We start from the raw sequence: 20,614 nt of genomic DNA, 5'->3' as shown, positions 1-20,614 counted from the left end.
AAGCTGGCGGCGGAGCAGCCCCCATGGATCCCGTCCCCTCCCGTAAAAGATTGAATATGTGGAACAATGTATGTGTAAGCGAAAGTCTAGGCAAGATATGTTTGACTGTGTACGAATGTGGGAGAAAGAAGTGCGTGGACTAGTGAAGCATGAGCAAGCCATACTTGAGAAAGAGCAGCGGAAGAATGTATATATGTGTGAGTGCGTGTATGCATGCAGGGGTGTGTTGCGTGTATGGGAAATGTGTGCGGGTCGGTCTGTGTGCCTGTTTGTATGTGTGCGGGTATGTGTTGTAGTGTATGTGTGCGTGTAGGGGTGTGTGTGTGTGCATGTTGGGGGTAGGGGTGGGGAGGGGAGGGGGGTCCTGCCACCTTTGGGTGGTGGCAGGGGGGTCGGGCGTGGGAGGAGGACTCAGGGGTGGGGGAGGAGGGTGGAGGAGACCCCTATCAGTGTCAGGGAAGGAATTTATGGCGGTCTGCAGGGTCCTCATACCGCCGGCGGTCTGGTGACGTCCGCGGGCTGGAGACCGAAGTCGTCACCGCCCTGGCGGTCGGAGTGGAGAAGTGGCGGATGACCATGGCGGTAACTGCCACTTCTCCCCCGTCCGCCAGGGTCGTAATGAGGGCCTAAATGCCTTTAACCTCTTCTTCAATGAGAAAATAGGGAGGAACAATACAGAAGATGCAATGAAACGAAGCCTGCTCCATCTTTTACACCCACCCCTTCCCATAGAATCCTGCAATGGACAGGCTTTAAAGAACTATCCATACCAGCACATGCCACTTTTTAATTCAGAAGTCTTTCTATTTTTCTTCATCAAAGTTCATTCTGGGGACACTCTCTGGCCCCTATATCCCACTATCAATGCCTCCCTCACTCAAGGCATCCTCCCTGAGGCTCTCAAGATAGAGTTGGTCCTCCCATTCCTAAAGCAACCTACATGAGATCCTGATGATCTTGCCAACTACTGACCCATCACTCACGTACCATTCATCAGCAAAATAATAGAAGAAGCAGTCTTTGTTCAACTCCAATAATCACATCCATGCTAACCATCTCTTGAACAGCTACCTCTCTATCCTTAGAACACACTACAGCTCAGAGACTGCTACTTTACACATCATAGTCAATGCCCTCTTTAACATAGATGACGATGTCATGCCTCTTGATATTGCTGAACTCTCAGCTACCTTTAACACAGTGGAGCATCTTACCCTCATATTCACCTTGGAGTCTCAAATAGGATTCACCAGCACTATTCTTCACTAGTTCAACTCCTACCGTTCCAACTGATATCACTTTTTTCAAATGGCTACCTGCAGGTCACAGAAGAAACATCATCTGTGTAGTCCTGCAGATTTCCATACTGTTTCCTATCATCTTCATCCTTTAAATAGAACCACTTAGTGTTCTTCTGACTGATAACAGCATCAAGATTTTCCAGTATGCCAATGATCCTCAACTCTTCTTATGTCTCTGTGCTTTAGATATCCAATAACTCAAAAACTGCTTGCACATCCTCCATACCAAGATGTCCACCCCAGCATCTACATGAAGCTCAACCCAACCAAGGCAGAATTCTTGTTATCCGCCAGAGCAAAAACAACATAGAGTACAATCCTGGCTGAAGGTCATGAACCTTGGTGGCTTTGAACCTTACCTTCCAATGAATGTCAAGTCACTTTAATTCACCCAGGATACCAACATCACCATGAAGGAACACATTGCCAAAAATCAACGACATCCTTGTCACAGCTCTTACTTATAAAGAAAAATAATTCATTTCTTTCAGTAAATGACTTCACAGCCACAGTTCAAGTCTTTGTACTCTCTCATTTGGATGGTGGTAATGCCCTAATCCATGGCCTCACTGACTCTTTACTGGTACCCCTTATGAGAGTTGTACAAGCTGCTATACATTTCATCTAGGGCCTGAAGAAATACGATCACATAACACTTATCCTCATGGAAATCATTGGCACCCCTTGCCACCACACACCATCTTCAAAACCAGCTGTATCATTTACAAAGCCATTACAACCAGCACCTCTATTTATCTTGCAGGCAATCTCATCATCTCTGGTGATTCTACGAACACACAAATACAGGACAACATAAGACGGCAGACTAAGAATTGTAAAAAAAATAAAAACAAGACAACAAGTTGATTCCATCTATGCACCTAGGATCTGGAACAACATTCCTATATTCATCAGACTGCTCCAAAGCTGCGCCAATTTAACAAGGAGCCAAAGACTCAGCTCTTTATCAAACACACAGTGCATTACCTGTGCACTTCCCAGCTTCCTGTCCTATTAATCATTAACTTTCAATTTGTCCTTTACCATGTATAGTGCTCTGCTGCCCTTTGGCAGGATTTTAGCTGTAGAAATAATTACAAGCATCCATACATATACAGGAAGTCAACAACTCAAATACAGATGCTGAACACAGTATAGAAATTGCCTTTCCCTGGTTACGTCTGGGATCCCTCACTAAATTGTGATTTTGCTACCATTAATCTAAAGGTTGTAATGCACAGCAGCTAGAGTCCAAACTATGTGGGAATAAGTGCTGCTGCATGGTAAAAGAACTGTATGAAGGACTGTAAGGAAACAAGGTGCAATCAGAGATGATGGAGGAACAAATAGAAATCCAGAGAAGTGAGAAAGAGAGTACCATAGGGGCCGAAGACAGACAGGGAAAATAAATAAAAATGCTGAAACATGTTCAGAATGTATTTTTGGTAAAACATTAGGGTGTTTTGTGGCCAGCCATAAATATGCTAATTGTTGAAAATATCTCATTTACACCAGAATGGAATTCAGAAAGTGATTCCTGGTGGATGTAAATAGATTTACTATAATGAATTTCTCCACCATGAGTGTGGAGAAATCTAGAGTTGCAATTTCCACTTAGATGAGAAGGTGATGTTCCAAGGATTGGGTTTCCCTTGTATGCTGAGGAACTTCCACAGACATGCACATTTATGAACATTTCCATACTCAAATATGTCCCCTTTCCAACCTGAAAATGGTTGAAGACTAGCTAGAGTATCCCCCTTTCCGAAATGGGAAATGGATAATCTTAAGATTTGCTAGGCAGACGGAGAAAGACTTTTCTCCATAGGGAAAGATAGTTTCTCCATGGAGCAAAAAAAACAAAAAAGAGGCACTTGCACAGAGAAATAGTATGCTACACAGAATTCTCTATGACTGTATTGAGAAGATGTGTGAATTGTCACATGACATTACCCGTAATACAGCTGCTGCTTTCCAGGTGCTCCCCTGCCATAACTGGTGAACATCAAAAAAATGTAAAGTTGCATTCAGGCAGACCTCTAGATTTTATTATTGACGTGTTTATTGTTGACACAGACCTGTAGGGTATATATTAAAATTATTTCACTATCCATGCCTTCTGTTACTTCCTATTACATAATGAGCATACTTACTGAGAAATCAAAATGTTTCTGATATTTCATCCACCATGTACTTCATAGCATGCCCACTCATACTGTGTGAGGCAGCAATCTGAAATGTGGCTCTGGGAGCCTGTGCCAGACACAGCGGCATACAGACTCTGAGTCCTGAGCCTTGAGCAGTCACCCACAATATCTCTTGTTATGTATCAGCCAATAATCACATTCTGCTACTGTCCTGATAAACTTGCAAAATTTAAAAAATAAAACCAGTCGCAGCTGCTGCCAAGAAGGGATGTGGGAGGTGTGGGTAGGGCAGTTAAAAAAAAAAAAAATAGACTTACCTGCCCCTCCACGATCTACTGCTCCCGCCAGCCGCCTTGTCTTGTGTGCTTCCCTCTCCAACCAATCACAACGATTCTCTCATGCTGTTACACAGAATGAAAGAAGTGCTGCGATTGGCCTGAGTGGGCAGATATGCCACTCAGGGAGGGAGTGGGGCACTGCGCTTCGTCTCAACCCAGCTGTAAAATACCGCCAGTTGGAGAGTTTCTAAGTGTGCATGTCAGTTTGGCCAGGCTCGACGGACGGCCAAACTGACATGCGCACTTAGAAGCGCACATGCTACTCCTCCTACACTTGAAGTGAAGGATGCTGGCCCCACCCCGCCCTACGAAGGCAGAAAAATAAAGGAATAATAAAATACTTTTATAAACCCTTTATTTTTCTGTTTTTTGTCAGTGGGGTGACACTCCTCCGCCATACGTTCTTCAAAGCATCAATAGCAATGAGCGTGACCCCAGCACATGCTAATTGTCTGACAGCTGTGTCATAACTATTTGAATTCGTCTGGACTCGTGATTCCATTGTAACACATTGGATGAAAAGGTCGAAATTTGCAGCACAGACAGACAAACTCCAAATTCAACGTTTCCGTAATTGCACCCAGGTCACGTTGGTTGGACGAGATAGCCGAACATCATCCGGAATGTAATCGGAATCGAGTAGATGGGTTTTAAAGAGGCATTTCATAAATGTATTTATAGGTGATTTGCAAGGCCGTGTACGTGCCTCTAGAAGCCGCTTCAAAGTGCCAGACGCGAAAGCGAAAGCAATCGGAGTTAAATATTCCGATGTAGCCAAATTTGTGGTAACGCGGCCTTTTGCTGCCAAGTCAAAGGAAGGTATAAGAACATTGTGTGCATGTTTTTGACGATAGGACAGCATTTTCCCTTTTGTTCTACAACATTCAATTTAGTCTGTGATCATTAGTAAGTATTGGTACGAAAAGTGCCAATCCCTTATCAAGGGCTGGTGTCGATTTTCATTTAGCCAGGAGAAAGCTGTGTTACGCTAAGGGCAGTCTGCATTTCAGGGCATTTAATATTTCAGCTTAAAATTCAAGCCAGGAAAACTGGCACCGGAGTGTAATGGGGGACCATCAAAATCTGTCAGCATGCAAAGTAATGAAATTAGATCAATCCGTATAGAAAGATTCCACTGTGTAAACCAGATGCTTGGCTGACCCGGAAATCTTGTCCAAATTTCAACAAAGAATCACGTTGTTTAAATGAAGGAGGGGATTTAGGTTCTGGTTGATGTGGGTTGACACTGGGCTTGCTTCACAAACGCTCTTTTGGTAAAGTTTGCACTTTTGAGCAAGTTCGCCAATTTTCTGTATTCACAAGCTGCACTCTTGTAGTAACTTACCTTTTTGCAGTCCTTAATGTAAAGATGTGAGTTAATACAAACTGGTAAGTTAATACAAAAGTGCATTTTGCGAATACCGAAATGTATTAAATTTACTGAAAACTGTAAACTTACTCAAAAGTATGTTACCCTTCGGAATCAGGCCTTCTCATTAGGCAACTACATAAATGGAGAAGTGTGGCTCAATGGTTAGAGCAGCAGACCCTGAAGCAGAGATCTGGCTCAAGACCAGGGTTCAAGTCCCGCTTGGGCAGGTCTTGGGCTCAATTCCCCTTGACCAGATAATTCTCTCGCCTCGGTGCCTAATCTAATTCATGGGTCCCACTCTGGAAAATAGCTTGCTTAATCTCCACAACGGCCCCAACAGTGCTTGGATGCCTGGCTTCACCCTCGGGGTGCTCAGGAGTGGGTGCCTCACAGGGAAAAGCCAGGAGGGGTTCCATAGCGGTATGAGTACAGTGCCTTGAGACCCTAACGGGTGAGTAGTGCGCTCTACAAGTGCTAATTTACATTTTAAATGATTAATCGTCCCTAGAAGTGTGAATACGCCTATTTTATTTTATGGGGTGTATGAATACTGCGTCCAGCAGCTGAGAGACATCACTTTGGTGGTACAGAGAAGACAATGTCGTCGGTCTTGAGCAGATATAGCAAAGGTGCTCCATCCAGGATGACTGTGCGCTTCAAGTTGCTGCAAAGAACATGCCTGAAAAACCTCGTGGATGATTTACATACTCATGCAGTATTCACGGATTGGTAGAGCACCTTGTTTGGTTTTAGGCATCAGTTCCCACTGAGTCAAATGTGACAGCGCCTCAAAGAGTTCAGGAAAAAAGGTGAAAGGCTGGGATGGATTTTCGGGCATCTCCAGCACTTCAACAAATCTTTCTCGAGTCTTAGGTCTACAGGCAGCTCGTACTTCAGCTAAGATAAGAGTATGTGGAGTTTGTGTCACCGAATCTTTTGTATCTGTAAGCTGGGTTTTGTTTGCTGTCATCAAGCTCCTTACGACTTTTAGAGATTTAACCTTACTGGGTGCTTCTATATTAAACTATTCTGCCTTAAAATTTCAAAAGGCTTGAAACATTTTTCGAAATAAACTTCTTTGATACCGATGAGTAAAGATGAGCAATAGCATTCAGACTGTTTGGCGTAAACTCCTTTTTATCTTATTTTTCTGAACATCAACACTAATTTAATGAGAAAGGTAATCATAGTTTCCCAAATACCATAGAATAGAACTGAAAAGTACCTGGCTAAGAAGAAATGGGAAAACAATAAGCGTTAATCTACGAAAAAAATAACACCTTGAAAATGTCATTATTCATGATACACTTAAATGTATTTTTATGTGAAAGTAATACTCAGGACTTGTGAAAAGAATATTCACATATTTTTAGACACAGTGCAAGCTACAAAAACTGAAAAGCTCCTCTTTTCCAAGCATGCAGGAAAATCAAGACCATTGAAGATAGAGTTTATGCGACTCTTACAGATCTATATTTGGACCAGTAAGGAGGCTCCCTTTCAAGGTAATGCACAACTCCCCACCCATATATTTGTCAGAATTATTGTTGTTCCCTGTTTCATCCTATGTCTACATGTATACATTTAGAACACCTATGATATTGCCATTTTTTGGCTTTGAATATACTGCACCTAAACATCAGCTAAATCCATTTATTGCGAGGATAAAAAATGTTTTCTCTAGGTTATTTCTGACATACACAGACGTTCCTCTCTACTCCACAAGTGCACAATTAGAAAGAGCAAAACACGAGTTACTGGATAGCAAAATAGCTTCCAACCCTCTGTCTTCGATGGAAACAGATCCTAAGACTAGACACATTAGGTTAAAATGTGTAATTTTCGAAATGAGTATGTGCGTTTTTTGTTCTTTTTATATGTGATAATTTGTAAATTGTTCTGCTAAACAGTTAAGTCATGAATATTGAGTTTCCAGCTGGGTGCATGGTTGACCGTACTATTCCAACAGATAGAGGACCCTAAGATGGACAGTGTATGTAAGAATGTCGTTGATGTAGCTGATCTCTTAATTCCACAGGGGACTCCACAAGGCTCAGCCAATAGATGCATTACCTTGATTGCTGTCCTAAATGGGTTGGCTAGCCTATTACATGGAAATCCCACATCCATATCCAAAGCGGGCAGCCATAATTGTAACATCCAGCTATCAATAGGCACATTTAACAGCCATAGCTACTAAACTAATAACCTAATTAGTCATTTAGGCATTATTCATTTAGATCAACACTTTGGGAAAACACCTTTGTTTTTCTCTGTCAACTGGTTTGCAGTGGCTGTCGGACGGGCTAGTAGTCATTGATATTTCTGCCAATGACCCAAGGGTTGGGAGTTGACATGTATTGTCATTGTAGAAAAGCCCTAAATAAACAAACAAGTATATAATGATCCCATTGTGCTGCTCGATTAGCTAGACCATTGTTTCTTGAGGAATATTGCAAGGTCCCTATTGGGAATCTACCTTGTCATCCACAGATTTAGCAAGGACTACAGGGCCTCAACCATGGGGGCAGGAGTTGTTTACCTCTGATGTCCCGGGGCCCATTAAAATATGGCTCTGCAAACAGGACCAAGAGCAACCCTTTCAGCGCCTGACTCTCAGTGGTAGTGATGGCAAATAGACAAAGGCTTCTCTGAGAGGTAGTATGATGATGCTTCAAGTTCAGTCACTCAGAAGCATAACAATGGCTTAACCCACCCATGGACATGCCTTTGTTAAAAGAAAATAATTTAATGAACACATAAAACCAAATTCAATATTGCACACTAAAGACACAAATGCTTTACTGGTGCTGGGCAACTGCACTCAACAGCCAGAAATGTCCCCTTCCTCCTTCACACTCTCTCCACTTCACTTCAATTCAAGTTCTGTCTTGGGCAGGGTAGGAAATTGGGTTATTAGTTGTGTGGTCTGCACAAGTAATAGATCCATATTTCTTCTTACTGGGAACTCAGCACACCATTGTAGCGCTTGGCTCTCTCAGGTAGCGAAGCAGAGCAGTCCAAGGCCTACTCAGGGGAAGTGGTGTGGGCTAATAATCACTGTTTGCTGGCACAACATAATAACGCTCAATAAATGATTGTCCAGTGAGTCATTTTTCATTAGGAAAAGGAAAAGTACATTTGTTACATACACATTAATAACTACTATGCAGTAATTTACAAATATTTACATAAGCAGATGGAAAACACCATAGATGACATCTCAGAATCACCTTTGACCCTCTAAAGGTCTCACACAAGCATATAAAGCAAGTCTTTTGGCTTTGTCAAATGTTCAAGATGAACTAACCACATGCTAAAAACATCACCAAGAATAAAAATAATCAGGTAAAATATCACTTATTAGCAAATTCACAGACATTACAATAATCACTGTCAGTATTATTAAATCAATAAAGCATTTAAAAATGAGCAATATTTGTCTGTATGCCTTTTATAAGATTTTCAACCCTAAAAATGCAATCATACAATCAACCCCTAGAGGCATCATATTTTGATCACATAAAATGCAACCATAGATATAGTCCCTAGAGTCCACTGTGCCTTTAAACATTCATGGAAATTCCAGAGGAGTCCAGGTTTCAAGGACCCCGCAAACACAGTGTCATACTCTGGTAAAACATCCTTGGGGGAGCTGCTGCATTCCTGCAGCCTCCCATGCTTCCCTTAACAAACTGGTAGTACCCCTGCCATTTTGGGTCCACCACGGGCAGAAAAATATGTAAATGAAAAAGCCCCATAGGGCATTATGGGGTACTCTATCCGGGAGCACTGAGTATTTAATTATTCGCGCTCGTGCTGATTTTGGGAAAGCCATACTGCTTGGGTTCATTTTAGTCCAGGTCGTGAGCTCTACCCACCATGAGGAGTTTCAGCAGACCTTCTCACCTTCAAAGCAGTTCAGTCCACAAAGAACTAATTTTCTTGGCTCCCTGGCCCAGCCTTCCTCCTGGTCATGTCATGGGTCCATTTTAGTTAGTCACTTTGGCACACTGATAGCTTAGCTAAGGCTTGCAGCTTGTGTCCTTTTACCTAGTTATTATAACTGTATTTGATTTTATTAATTTTATTATTGCTTCTTTAAGTCGCATTGTATTAATTTTATTATCAGCTGCTATTCTGCAAAAGCGTCATTATCAGTGTTATGGATGACATACTTTGCATCATGTTCTCTTCTTCGGAATCACAAGAACAGAATGCGAGGCACACAGAACAATATTTTGTATTGCCGGCCCCAAGACTACGTAAACAGTGCAGTGCTTAGGTACATACCCTCATTAGGCTTCTGCGTGTAGGAGACTGGTATGTGTAGAGAAAAAGTGTAATGCTTGTTTCACTACAATTTACCTTGAGGAGTTTTCAGGATTCCATGCAAAAATGCCACAAATCACCTTTGCCAGTTGGGGTTTGGTGGGGTGCTGCTAGAGAGCTGGGAGGGTTAGGCCGACAGTTGCCAACTGGTGTGGGAGTGACTCAGTCGCCTACAACGCAGAGGTGCTACCGCCCCAATCTCAGCAGTCTTGTTAGAGTACGAGAGTCCTTATGACAGTCACACTCTCTGGGTGCAAAAGTCCAGAGCTTCCGCTTACTGGTCCTTGGGGATGCAAGGGGTTCAGAATTACTTGCCTTTGGGAAAGTGCACTTTTCCTGGGGGCAGCTGGGCAGAGTCCTTAGTCAATTGTGGGCATCAGGTGGTTATTCCTTCCAGTTGTCTATGGCAGCCCCAGGGTCCAGCAGCAAAATCACCAAGCAAGAGGGAATCTCCCCCTTGTACAAGTGTTTTAAAGGGGAGTGGAAGATTCCAGAGGACAAGCACTACTGGCAAATCCCCGGGTGCCACGTCACCGCTCCAGCCCTGTCCCACCCCACCTGCACAAAATGCTGGGACAGCTCAAGATGGCGTCATCTAGGAGTCTTTAGTCAAATTTCCTCTGGGGACCACAGCTCCGTCCCTCACTGAAATCACAGCCAGGCCCTTCTCACAAAGTTTTCAATGGGGATCTCTCTCCTTTGTTCAGTGGGCTTGGGCTGGTCCGTCCCTCGCACAATGTAATAGCTGATTGACTGATGCAGATCCTTCTGTCCCACTCCTCTCCTCCCCAGTAGCTGAGTGAGGCACTGTTAATTGATCCCTTTGTGTGGGGAGGCCTTTGTTCCTGCTGTTAGTGAGAAATGTGATTAACCTGGCGCAGCAGGGTGACAAAAAGCCTTGGCTCTGATCCTGAGCTGAGCCAAAGAAATATGACATTTCTGGAAGACCCATAAATTGTACATATATCTTTTTGGATAACTTGCAGTTCATTTTCTCACATAGGTTTCGCCCTATTTTGATACGTCACTGGTCTCTGTAGGCCAAAGGGAAACAAAACGGCACTTTAAGGACTTTTTCCCTCTATCTGTATAATAAAGTGTCACTACAGACAAAAGAGCAAACAACATTGACCTTCCCTACTGGTGTACACTAACATTTTAAGACCTCCCCCAGATCAATATCTAATCTTGCAGAGTACCCCCTGCACCAGGGCTACCTGTGCGCAGTTCCCAGACTGGACACAATGGTAGTGTAACAAGCACAGCTCGTACATGTGGGCACATGCATGTGCACATATGTTCACACCAAACCTGCTGCATCACAGTGGCCTTATTTCATCACAGGCAGACACTGGCAGTAAGCACAGACAGCCCTTTGCCTTGTGATTACCATGGGATAGACACATGTAGTGAGACTCACCGACAGCAATAAGTCCAAAACCAGGTGATCTAAATTGCAAAAAAGCTGGATATACTGAATGACTGGAACTCAATTGCAACAGGCAGGTATCAAGTACAGGTGCATTTTTTCCCCTCTTTGAATTTGCCCACTCAGTTATTCTAGCAGTCACCATTTTTTCTGATCTCAGAGCAGCAGAGGTCTCTCCATACTTTGGACACATCTGGCAGGAATTAGTGGTATACATCCAACTCTATACCTCTTCTGGAAGGTGACATGCCACCTGAGGGTGCTCATGTACTCTGGTCATGACTGAGATAGGCAGCAGTGGAGGCACCACCAACATGGGAGATCTGCAACTGGTTGCACGACTACGTCTGAGCTTCAGGTGAGTTGGGTTGTGGACTGTGGGGTCAAGAGTTATGGAACTACCTTGAGGAAATTCACTTCTGGCAGCATTACTCCCCCATGGCAGATGTTGTTGAAATAACAGTACAGTCAGCTAAGGTACAGTTTTTCTTGATTGTGATTCCATCTTCTCAGGCATTATTTGATGTCACAGAAACACAGCCCGCTCAAGCACAAGTTCACAATGATTCAGCATGCCAGTCCACTCAGGCACAGCTTAATAATGCCATAGCAGCACTGCTCGCTTAGGCACAGCTCCTTGATGTTACAGTGGCAGATTCTGCCCGAGTAGAACTTCACAATGCTGCTGCAATTGCCACTTATTGGACAGAGACTGCGATCACATCCCTGCAGCACTTAGGAAACTCTGCTCTTACATTCTGGGTGGACAGACACTCATGTTCCAGGTCACTTCTAGGTCACCTTGGGCAATCACATCTCCTGCAGGATCTGCAAGCTCCTTCCAACTCTCAGAACTCAGCTTGGTGTCCAGCCCTTCAGGACAGGGAGACAAATCTTCCTTTCCAGTCAATCAATCAATCAAGAGATTTATAAAGTGCGCTACTCACCCGTCAGGGTCTCAAGGCGCTGGGGGGGCACCTGCTGGTCGAAGAGCCATGTCTTGAGGCGTTTCCTGAATGTCAGAAGGTCCTGGGTCTGGCGTAGGTGGAGAGGTAGGGTGTTCCAGGTCTTGGCAGTGAGGTGAGAAAAGGATCTTCCTCCGGCAGTGGTGCAGCCGATGCTGGGGACGGAGGTGAGGGCGAGGCTGGCGGAGCGGAGATGTCGGGTGGGAGTGTGAAAGGTGAGTCTGTCGTTGAGGTAGGCTGGACCTGTGTTGTGGAGGGCTTTGTGTGCGTGGGTGAGGAGTTTAAAGGTGATCCTCTTCGATACGGGTAGCCAGTGTAGGTCTTTGAGGTGGGGTGAGATGTGGTTGCAGTGTGGAATGTCGAGAATGAGGCGGGCGGATGCGTTCTGGATTCTTTGCAGCTTTGTTTGGAGTTTAGCCATTGTTCCTGCGTATAGTGCATTACCGTAGTCCAGTCGGCTGCTGACCAGGGCGTGGGTGACAGTTTTCCTGGTTTCGACAGGGATCCACTTGAAGATCTTGCAGAGCATGCGAAGAGTGTTATAGCAGGAAGAAGAGATTGCGTTGCCCTACTGAGTCATGCTGAGAGTAGAGTCCAGTATGAATCCTAGGTATGTGCGTGGATGGTGGGCGAGGGTGCGGTTCCTAGGGAGGTGGGCCACCAGGAGTCGTTCCATGCTGAGTGGTTGGTGCCGAAGATGAAGATCTCTGTCTTGTCTGTGTTTAACTTGAGGCGGCTTGATTCCATCCAGCCGGCGATGGCGTGAAGTCCATTGTGGAGGTTGTTTTTTGCAGTTGTAGGGTCTTTCGTGAGGGAGAGGATCAGCTGGGTGTCATCTGCGTAGGATACTATGTTAATGTGATGGGTTCGTGCGATATTGGCGAGTGGGGCCATGTAGACGTTGAAAAGCATTGGGCTGAGGGAGGATCCTTAGGGGGCGCCACAGATGATCTTGGAGGCTTCGGATAGGAACGGCGGGAGGCAGATTCTTTGGGTTCTGCCAGTGAGGAATGATGAGATCCAGTCGAGAACCTTTTAGCTGATGCCGACGTTGTGGAGGCGTGTGCGGAGGGTGTGATGACATACAGTATCGAAGGCCGCAGAGAAGTCCAGGAGGATGAGTGCCGCGGTTTCTCCTTCGTCGAGCATGGTCCTGATGTCATCTGTGGCAGCGATGAGAGCGGTATCAGTGCTGTGGTTCTTGCGGAATCCGGATTGGGAGTTGTCGAGCACCTTGTTGTCTTCCAGGAAGTGGGAGAGTTGGCTGTTCACGATCTTTTCGATGACCTTTGCTGGGAAGGGGAGGAGGGAGATAAGCCGGTAATTCTTGGGGTCATCTGGGTCCGTCTTGGACTTTTTCAGCAGGGCGTTGACATCTGCGTGTTTCCAGCTTTCCGGGAAGGTGGCTCACTCGAAGGAGCTGTTGATGATGTCACAGAGGTGGGGAGCGATGATGTTGCTAGCTTTATTGAAGATATGGTGTGGGCAAGGGTCTGATGGGGAGCCGGAGTGGATGGAGGCCATGGTGTTGGCGAAGTCTTCTTAGTTGACTAGGGTCCAGGCGTGAAGGAGGTTGGTGTTGCTTATGGCATTGGATTCGTGGGCGTCTGTGGTCTGCTGGTGGGTCTGGGGGTTGAAGCTGTTGTGGATGTCTTCTATCTTTCAACAGAAATGGGAGGCAAGGGAGTTGCAAAACTCCTGTGATGGCGGGGGTTCGTTGGTGCAGGTCCTGTGGTTGGAGAGCTCTTTGATGAGGCCAAAGAGCTCTTTGCTGTTGTGAGCGTTGGTGTCTATGCAGCTTTTGAAGTAGGTTCTCTTGGTGTTGCGGATCAGCTGGTGATGTTTGCGGGTGGCAGTCTTGAGTGCGATGTGGTTGGATTCAGTAGGTTCAAGGCTCCAGGTTCTCTCCATTCTGCAGCATTCCCGTTTGGAATCCTGTAGGTCGGGGAGAACCAGCTGGCCTTGGTGCTGTGGAGGGTGTCTGAGGGTTTTTTGAGCGGCACAAGGATGCTGATGCAGTCGTCTATCCATCGATGCAGGTTGGTGGCGGCTGTGTCGGGGTCCTGGGTCCCAGGTGGTGGGGCCTGGGCGAGGGTGGAGAGCAGTTGTTCTGTTGAGATTTTACTCCAGTAGCGTCGGCGGGTTGTGTGCGATGATGGTGAGCAACAGGTTTCTGGTAGGAGAAGTGGATGCAGCGGTGGTCTGTCCAGCTGAGTTGGGTTGTGTGGCTGAAGGCGACGTGGCTGCTGGCTGAGAAGATGGGGTCGAGTGTCTGGCCTGCGGTGTGAGTGGGCAATGTGACGAGTTGTCACCTCCTGACCCCTGGAATGCTGCCTGTGGGACAGATACTAGATCTGCTTTCACTGAAATCCTCAGAGTACTCTGCTGATGACTTTCTTGCATGGCCAAGGAGAACTTGGAACTGAAACAGCAAGTGGGTCAGCAGCTCCCATCTTATATCAAAGCAGACACGGTTGTAGATTTCTATCCGCATTATTAAAACTAATTTTGGGTGAGCAGGGAGGAGCAGAGAAGTCTGTTGGATACGTAGAAGGTGAGGAAGGTGGTTGTGGTATGCCGGTCCTATGTTGTGCAGTGCCTAGTAGGTGTGGATCAGGAGTTTGAATGTGATGCACTTGTTGACTGGGAGCCAGTGTAGGTCTCTGAGGTGGGAGGAGATGCAGCTATGTCAGAGGATGTCCAGGATGAGTCTGTATTGAAGTTTCTTGGTGATGCCAGTTTCATTCCTCTGGCTACAGGAATGTCAGCAACACACTACAACTGACTAAGAAAACATCCTCACCAGTTTCTTACACACATGAATAGGACATGGGCTTTCAAAATAGAACCCATAGACTTCCAGTATTCTCGTTCACTCATGAACCACACAAAAGGTGATGAGAGGCTGCTTGCAATAAGTCAAACCACTGGCAATAGCTTGGCAATAGCACCCCAACCCATTGTTCTTTTGTTCACCATGCCACCTCAGTTTGGACCCAGCCACAAGCAAATCAGTCTTAACCCTTTTCCTGTGGGAACAGTCCATCCTGAACTGCCAAGCCAGATCCTCCATGAACCGGAACACAAGTATCCCAGGACAGGTTTTTGCCCTAGTTATGGGCTCATCAGTCAGGTACAGCCTGGTTCCAGTGGCATACATCTGCCTGTGACAGGGTAGGCCTCTTCGAAGTTAACTAAGTACCTGGGTACAGTGCAGATGGCCATCCTGTCAAAGGACCGGAATGCCTCCCCACACCCAAGGCTTTTGTCTCAGTTCTAGCAGCAAGTTCCTACCTCATCAAAGGGGGCCATTCAGTTCCTGGGTGAGAGTGGAAGCTCATAAAAATGAGATCCTGGAAGGAAAATGTGACTTCCAAAAAGTACCTTTTCCAAAATACATATTACGAATCCAATCTTAACAGTAAATTGACCCTGTGATAAATATTTTAAAAAGTCCAAGAATTAAATTTGTAGCTCTTTCACATGTGGGGATACCATTATAAAATGTAATATAGGTTCCTGATGCTTTTCTATATAACAACTCACCATGCTACATTGAAAATAGCTTTTGGGGCATTTCCACTTTAAGGACAATGAACTCAGCATTATGCACAGTAAGTCCTACATAGGTGTGACTTATTAATATTTAAAAGGAAGGTTTAGGCCTCCCAAAAGGGATTCTTTTGGTACATTTATTTTGAAGTTTTAAAACTAAACAGGCAAGCTACAATGGTAGGCCTGAAGTCACGTTTACATTGTCACTGTTGTGGGTGGCCCAATGGGTGCTGCGGTCCAATAGTGACATTTACCCTACGGCTCTGGGTACATTTCTGCCATCTTCTAGGGGCTTTTAGGTCAGTAATATGTGCCAATTATGACTATAGCCAATTTTGACATGTTTTAGGAGTCAGAGCACTAGGGCCTCGTTAGAAGATTCCCAGTGCACAGTCACAAAAATGACAGCAACAGTCCACTCAAAAGAGGTATTTTCCTGCAAGTTTGCTGTGTTTTTTCCAGATTACTACATCATTGTACATCAATGCAGTGCATATGTTTGCACCTTTATTTTTTATATTGTTTTACATTGCTTACAATTACTGTTGTCTTACAATCTGTTTGTAGTGTTGATAATGTTGACAATGAAATGGGTTGGGCTGCAGTTTTCATCGGTCCGGAGAGTTGAATAATGTGCTTCTTTTCAATGTTTGCTTAGAGTGAAGGGATTTTATGCTCTCAATAAGGAAATGCATATGCGGTACCCTTAGGCAAGGTCAACAAGGAAACGCTGTTTTGCACACCTACAGTGTAAGCAGTGATTTCTGGTTTCCAAAACTTCTATGAATTTGTTACGAACATGAATTGTACATATATTCGAATTTTACAGTACCAGTCACTCTTGACGACTAACAAATGGTCTTGACGTATATAATCTTCTGTAAAATGACACCTCTTTAATTAGTGAATGCGCGAAATGAGGGAGAGAGTATTGGGAGTTTTATTGCCCCATTCTCTACCTTAAACCTTTGTGTTTAAGATAGTCAGCGCAGGTTCTTTTGTGCATTAGATGTGACTTGGTGTCTGTTTTGAGTGTAAATCCAATTTTACTACTTCTACTAAAATGATATAGGTCATGACTGTTCCTGTGCAGTTCAGTATTTCAATTTAAATACATGAGTAGGATTCTCTTATGCGAGGATGGAAAACCAATATGATCTTGACTTTTAATAATAATCTCATTTTAGTGCCAGCGTTATGTATTCATCTCAGGAGTTAGTCAGGAACCATGTGATGTTTAGTCACTCATCATGCAGAGTAGTTTTGTGGATGGCAGGAGGACATGTCTTGTTAGCAGTTTCTCTCTCCATTATTACAGGAGAGTGCAAAAACCTCTTTTTATGGCAAAAGTGCACCCCGGATGTTAACAAATTTTGTCACTTTACCTAAGCGCCACTTCATATTTCTATTTTGTTTTCAAGCAAAACCTCTTTTCCTGGATTTGGCACACAAATGAAGTTAACGTCTGAACGAGTCTCTCCATTGCATCGAATAACTCTGTGTATACCAATCAATCAATCAGCTCGGATTTTTAGAGTGTGGCTAATTACCTGCGAGGATGTCTAGGCACTAAGATCTTGCTGCTGAGATAGGATCAGTTGAAAAGCCAGGTCTCAATCCCTTTCTGAATTCAGGGAGAGAGGATGAGGTGTGGAAGTGAAGGGGAAGGTCATTTCAGGACTTGGCGGCGAGGTAGGAGAAGGAGTGTCCTCTACTGTAGCTTCGACGGTTGTGGGTAGTGTGAGTGAAGCAGAGCACAGGTGTCTGGAGGGTTGGTGGAAGTTCAGGCAGTGGTTGATATATGCTGGTCCTCGGTTATAGGAGGACTAGTATGCGTGTAGCAGCATCTTGAATAGGCATTGTTTCTGGCTGAGAAGCTAGTGGAGGTTCTTGAGGTGGAGGGTGATGTGGGTCAGTTTAGGGCGGTTGAGGATGAGTCTTGTAGCTGAATTCTGTATCATCTGTGTAGGAAAGTACCCTATGTTTGGCATGGTAACCCCAATTTCTTCCTGATTTCTGTGTGTATGACTGTGCCACTGGAGTCCTGCTAGCCAGGACCCCAGTGCTTATGCTTTCTGTCATCTCAAATTTGTCACTACATACTGGTAACCCAGTATTTCATCCCAAATTGGCATACTGGTGGTCCCTTATAAGTCCTTAGTATATGGTACTTAGGTACCCAGGGCATTGGGGTTCCAGGAGATCCCCATGGGCTGCAGCATTACTTTTGACATCCATAGGGAGCCCATGCAAAGGCTTCTACAGGACTGCCATTGCAGCCTGTGTGAAATGGTGCGTGCAGCATTTCACAGCCATTTACACTGCACCAGGTCACCTATAAGTCACCTCTATGTCAGACCTTCCAACCCTGAAGGCTGGGTGCAAAGTACCTGTGTGTGAGGGCACCCCTGCACTATCGGAGTTGTCCCCATATAGTCCAGGACCATTTTCCCATACTTCATGATTGGAGGTATGCCATTATACACATGCACTGGACATAGATCAATACCTATGTCCAGCTTCACAATGGTAACTCCGAATATGGCCATGTAAGGTATCTAACATCTGGGAATTGTATCCCAATACTGATTCTGGTATTGGTTTTACAATTCCATGCACTCTGGGGGCTCCACAGTGGACGCCCAGTACTGCCATGCCAGCCTTCTGAGGTTTTCCAGGCAGCCCCAGCTACTGCCACTGCACAGACAGGTTTCTGGCCTCCCATTGCTTGAGCAGCTCAAGCCCAGGAAGGCAGAACAAAGCATTTCCTTTGGGAGAGGGGTGTCACAACCTCTCCCTTTGGAAATTGGTGTTACAGGCATGGGAGGAGTAGCCTTCCAGACCCTCTGGAAATACTTTGAAGGGCACAGCCCTCCTTGCATAATCCAGTCTACACCGGTTCAGGGACCCCCAGTCCCTGCTCTGGCGTGAAACTGGACAAAGGAAAGGGGAGTGACCACTCCCCTGTCCATCACCAACCCAGGGGTGGTACCCATAGCTCCACCAGAGTGACCCTGGGTTTTGCCATCTTGGATTCCAAGGTGGTGGGGCACTCTGGGAGCATCTGAGTGGCCAGTGGCAGCAGGTGATGTCAGAGCCTTACCCTGATAGGTGCTTACCTGTTTAGCTGACCAATCCCCTTTTAGGGCTATTTAGGGTCTCTCTCCTGGGTGTTTCCTCAGATTCAGATTGCAAGACTCCAGCAGGAATCCTATGCATCCTTTACATCACCTTGTACTGACGAAACTGCATCTGGACCTTCCAGGAACTCTACAAACTGGTAACAAAGAAGCAAAGATGACTTCTGCAACATTCTATCTTCATCTCCTGCCAGCAACTGCAACTGTTTCCAGGTCGTGCATCCTCCGAGGACTGCCTGTCTTCAGCCTGCACGAGAAGAACGAAAGAATCTCCCTTGAAGTGAAGGAGTCAATTCCCTGCTTCAGCAGCCATCCCTCTGCAGCGACGACTGGTGGCGTGGGTCCCCTCTCCTGATGAAGTGCATGGATCCAGCAGCACGTGTGGTGGACTGAAGTTGCCCAGATGGTCCTATGGTCTAGCTGTCCTGTTTTGGTGGAGGTAAGAGCTTGCCTCCCCACGCCAGACAGTACCCCCGTGCACCGCGTGATTTGCAGTTGCCAAGGTTTGTGTGACATTCCACAAAGTTCTTTGTGCACATTACTGCTCTGACCCCCAGCACTCCCAACAATGCACAGCTTCCTGAGTAGTTCTTCGACAGTGTGGGATCCCTTTGTGTCATGCTGCATGGGCCTCCATTTTCACCTTCTTAGCCCCCTTGCTGTGGGACTCCTGTGCATGCTGACTGGTCTTCTGAGGGCTCTCTGAGTTGCTGAAAGCTCCCTCTGTCGCCCCCTCCTGGGTAGAGACCCCCAGGTCCCTCCTGGTCCCAGGCAGTGCCATTTTCCGATAACAACGAGCTTTGTGTGTGCCAAGGCTTGTTGGTGGAATCCAGCGACGTAAACCAGACTGCAATCTTCCATCTGGCATGGGACATCATCTGCACCAACCAGGAACCCGCATCCATCTTCTTGGGTACAGTACTGACTGTTCTTCTCCGGTGGTTCTTCTTTTGCACCTTCATCCGGGGTAGCAGGGGCTCCTGTTCTACCTGGACTCTTCAGTGCTTCTTGGACTTGGGCCCCTTCTTCCACAGGTCTTCAGGTCAAGGAATCCATTGTAGGTGGGTTGTAGTCTCTTCTGGGTCTTAAATAATCTTCTATCATGACCTCTTGTGTGTTTTAGGAAACTTACTGTGATTTACTTTTGTTTTCCTAGGCTCTGGGGTGGGTTCTATTACTTACCTTTGATTTTTCTTACACTCCCAGCGCCCCTTTATACACGGCACTTGCCTAGGTGGAAAATCAACTTTCGCAGTCCACTATTTTAGTATATGGTTTGTGTTCTCCCCTAGGCCCATTGCAGATCCCTGCATAGAGTGTGTTGCTGTAGTTCAGATGGCTGGTGACTAGGGCTTAAGTGACGTTTTTTTCTGATGTTGATGGGGAGCCATCTGAAGATTTTTTTGGAGCATGCAAAGGGTGTCGATGCAGATGGAGAAGACTGCACTGATCTGTAATTTCTTGGTGAGCTTGCTGTCCAGGATGATGCCGTGGTTGCAGTCCGGAGGGCCACAAAGTGTCGTCCCACAAAGAGGTGGTGTTCCGAAAAATCAGCTCTTCCATCTTGTCCATGTTGAGTTTTAAGCAGTTGGTCTTCATCCTATCAGTGACGTTCATCAGGCAGTTGTGGAAGATGGTCCTGGTGGTGGAGGGGACTTTGTAGATAGAGTAAGCCAACATGAGGCGGAACAAACACTGTCCAAGAAAGAGACACCAGGTCCAGGAATTGGAGAAGAGACAATTTTGTCTCTAATGACTGGCCATAATAGAAAGGGTCAGAAAATTAGTTTAGTTACTCTGTTGGCTCGGAGTCCCTCAAATGAAGGCCCCCTTACCTCAGTAGATTCTAATACCAAAAGAAAAAGGAAACAAAGGGAACCCGCTTTTAAAAACAAATGATCCAGGACTTTGAGCCCCTCTAACTTGGCTCAACCTTCTAATAAAGATACGGTATTAATCCCCTCACACAACATCAATGACTGTCATACAAATGAGTATACCAGGGATCTCATAAGAGATGAGCTTTCAAAACTAT

The 20,614-nt window shown here is 45.5% G+C and overlaps 1 protein-coding gene across 3 annotated transcripts in view; it reads left to right on the top strand.

The window, feature by feature from the left end:
* SYT1 (synaptotagmin 1) overlaps positions 1-20,614 on the top strand; it is a 3,823,670-nt gene that overhangs the window by 1,273,128 nt on the left and 2,529,928 nt on the right. For all 3 annotated transcript variants that reach the window (XM_069228780.1, XM_069228783.1, XM_069228779.1), the window contains exon 5: positions 6,576-6,663. The gene's annotated coding sequence lies outside the window, so the exon portion shown is untranslated. The remainder of the gene's footprint in view (positions 1-6,575; positions 6,664-20,614) is intronic.

The sequence above is a fragment of the Pleurodeles waltl genome, chromosome 4_1 (genome assembly GCF_031143425.1).
Source record: "Pleurodeles waltl isolate 20211129_DDA chromosome 4_1, aPleWal1.hap1.20221129, whole genome shotgun sequence".
In the NCBI taxonomy this organism is placed as follows: Eukaryota; Metazoa; Chordata; class Amphibia; order Caudata; family Salamandridae; genus Pleurodeles; species Pleurodeles waltl.
The sequence above is the reverse complement of the archived record's forward strand: the minus strand, read 5'-3'. Positions and strand labels throughout refer to the sequence as shown.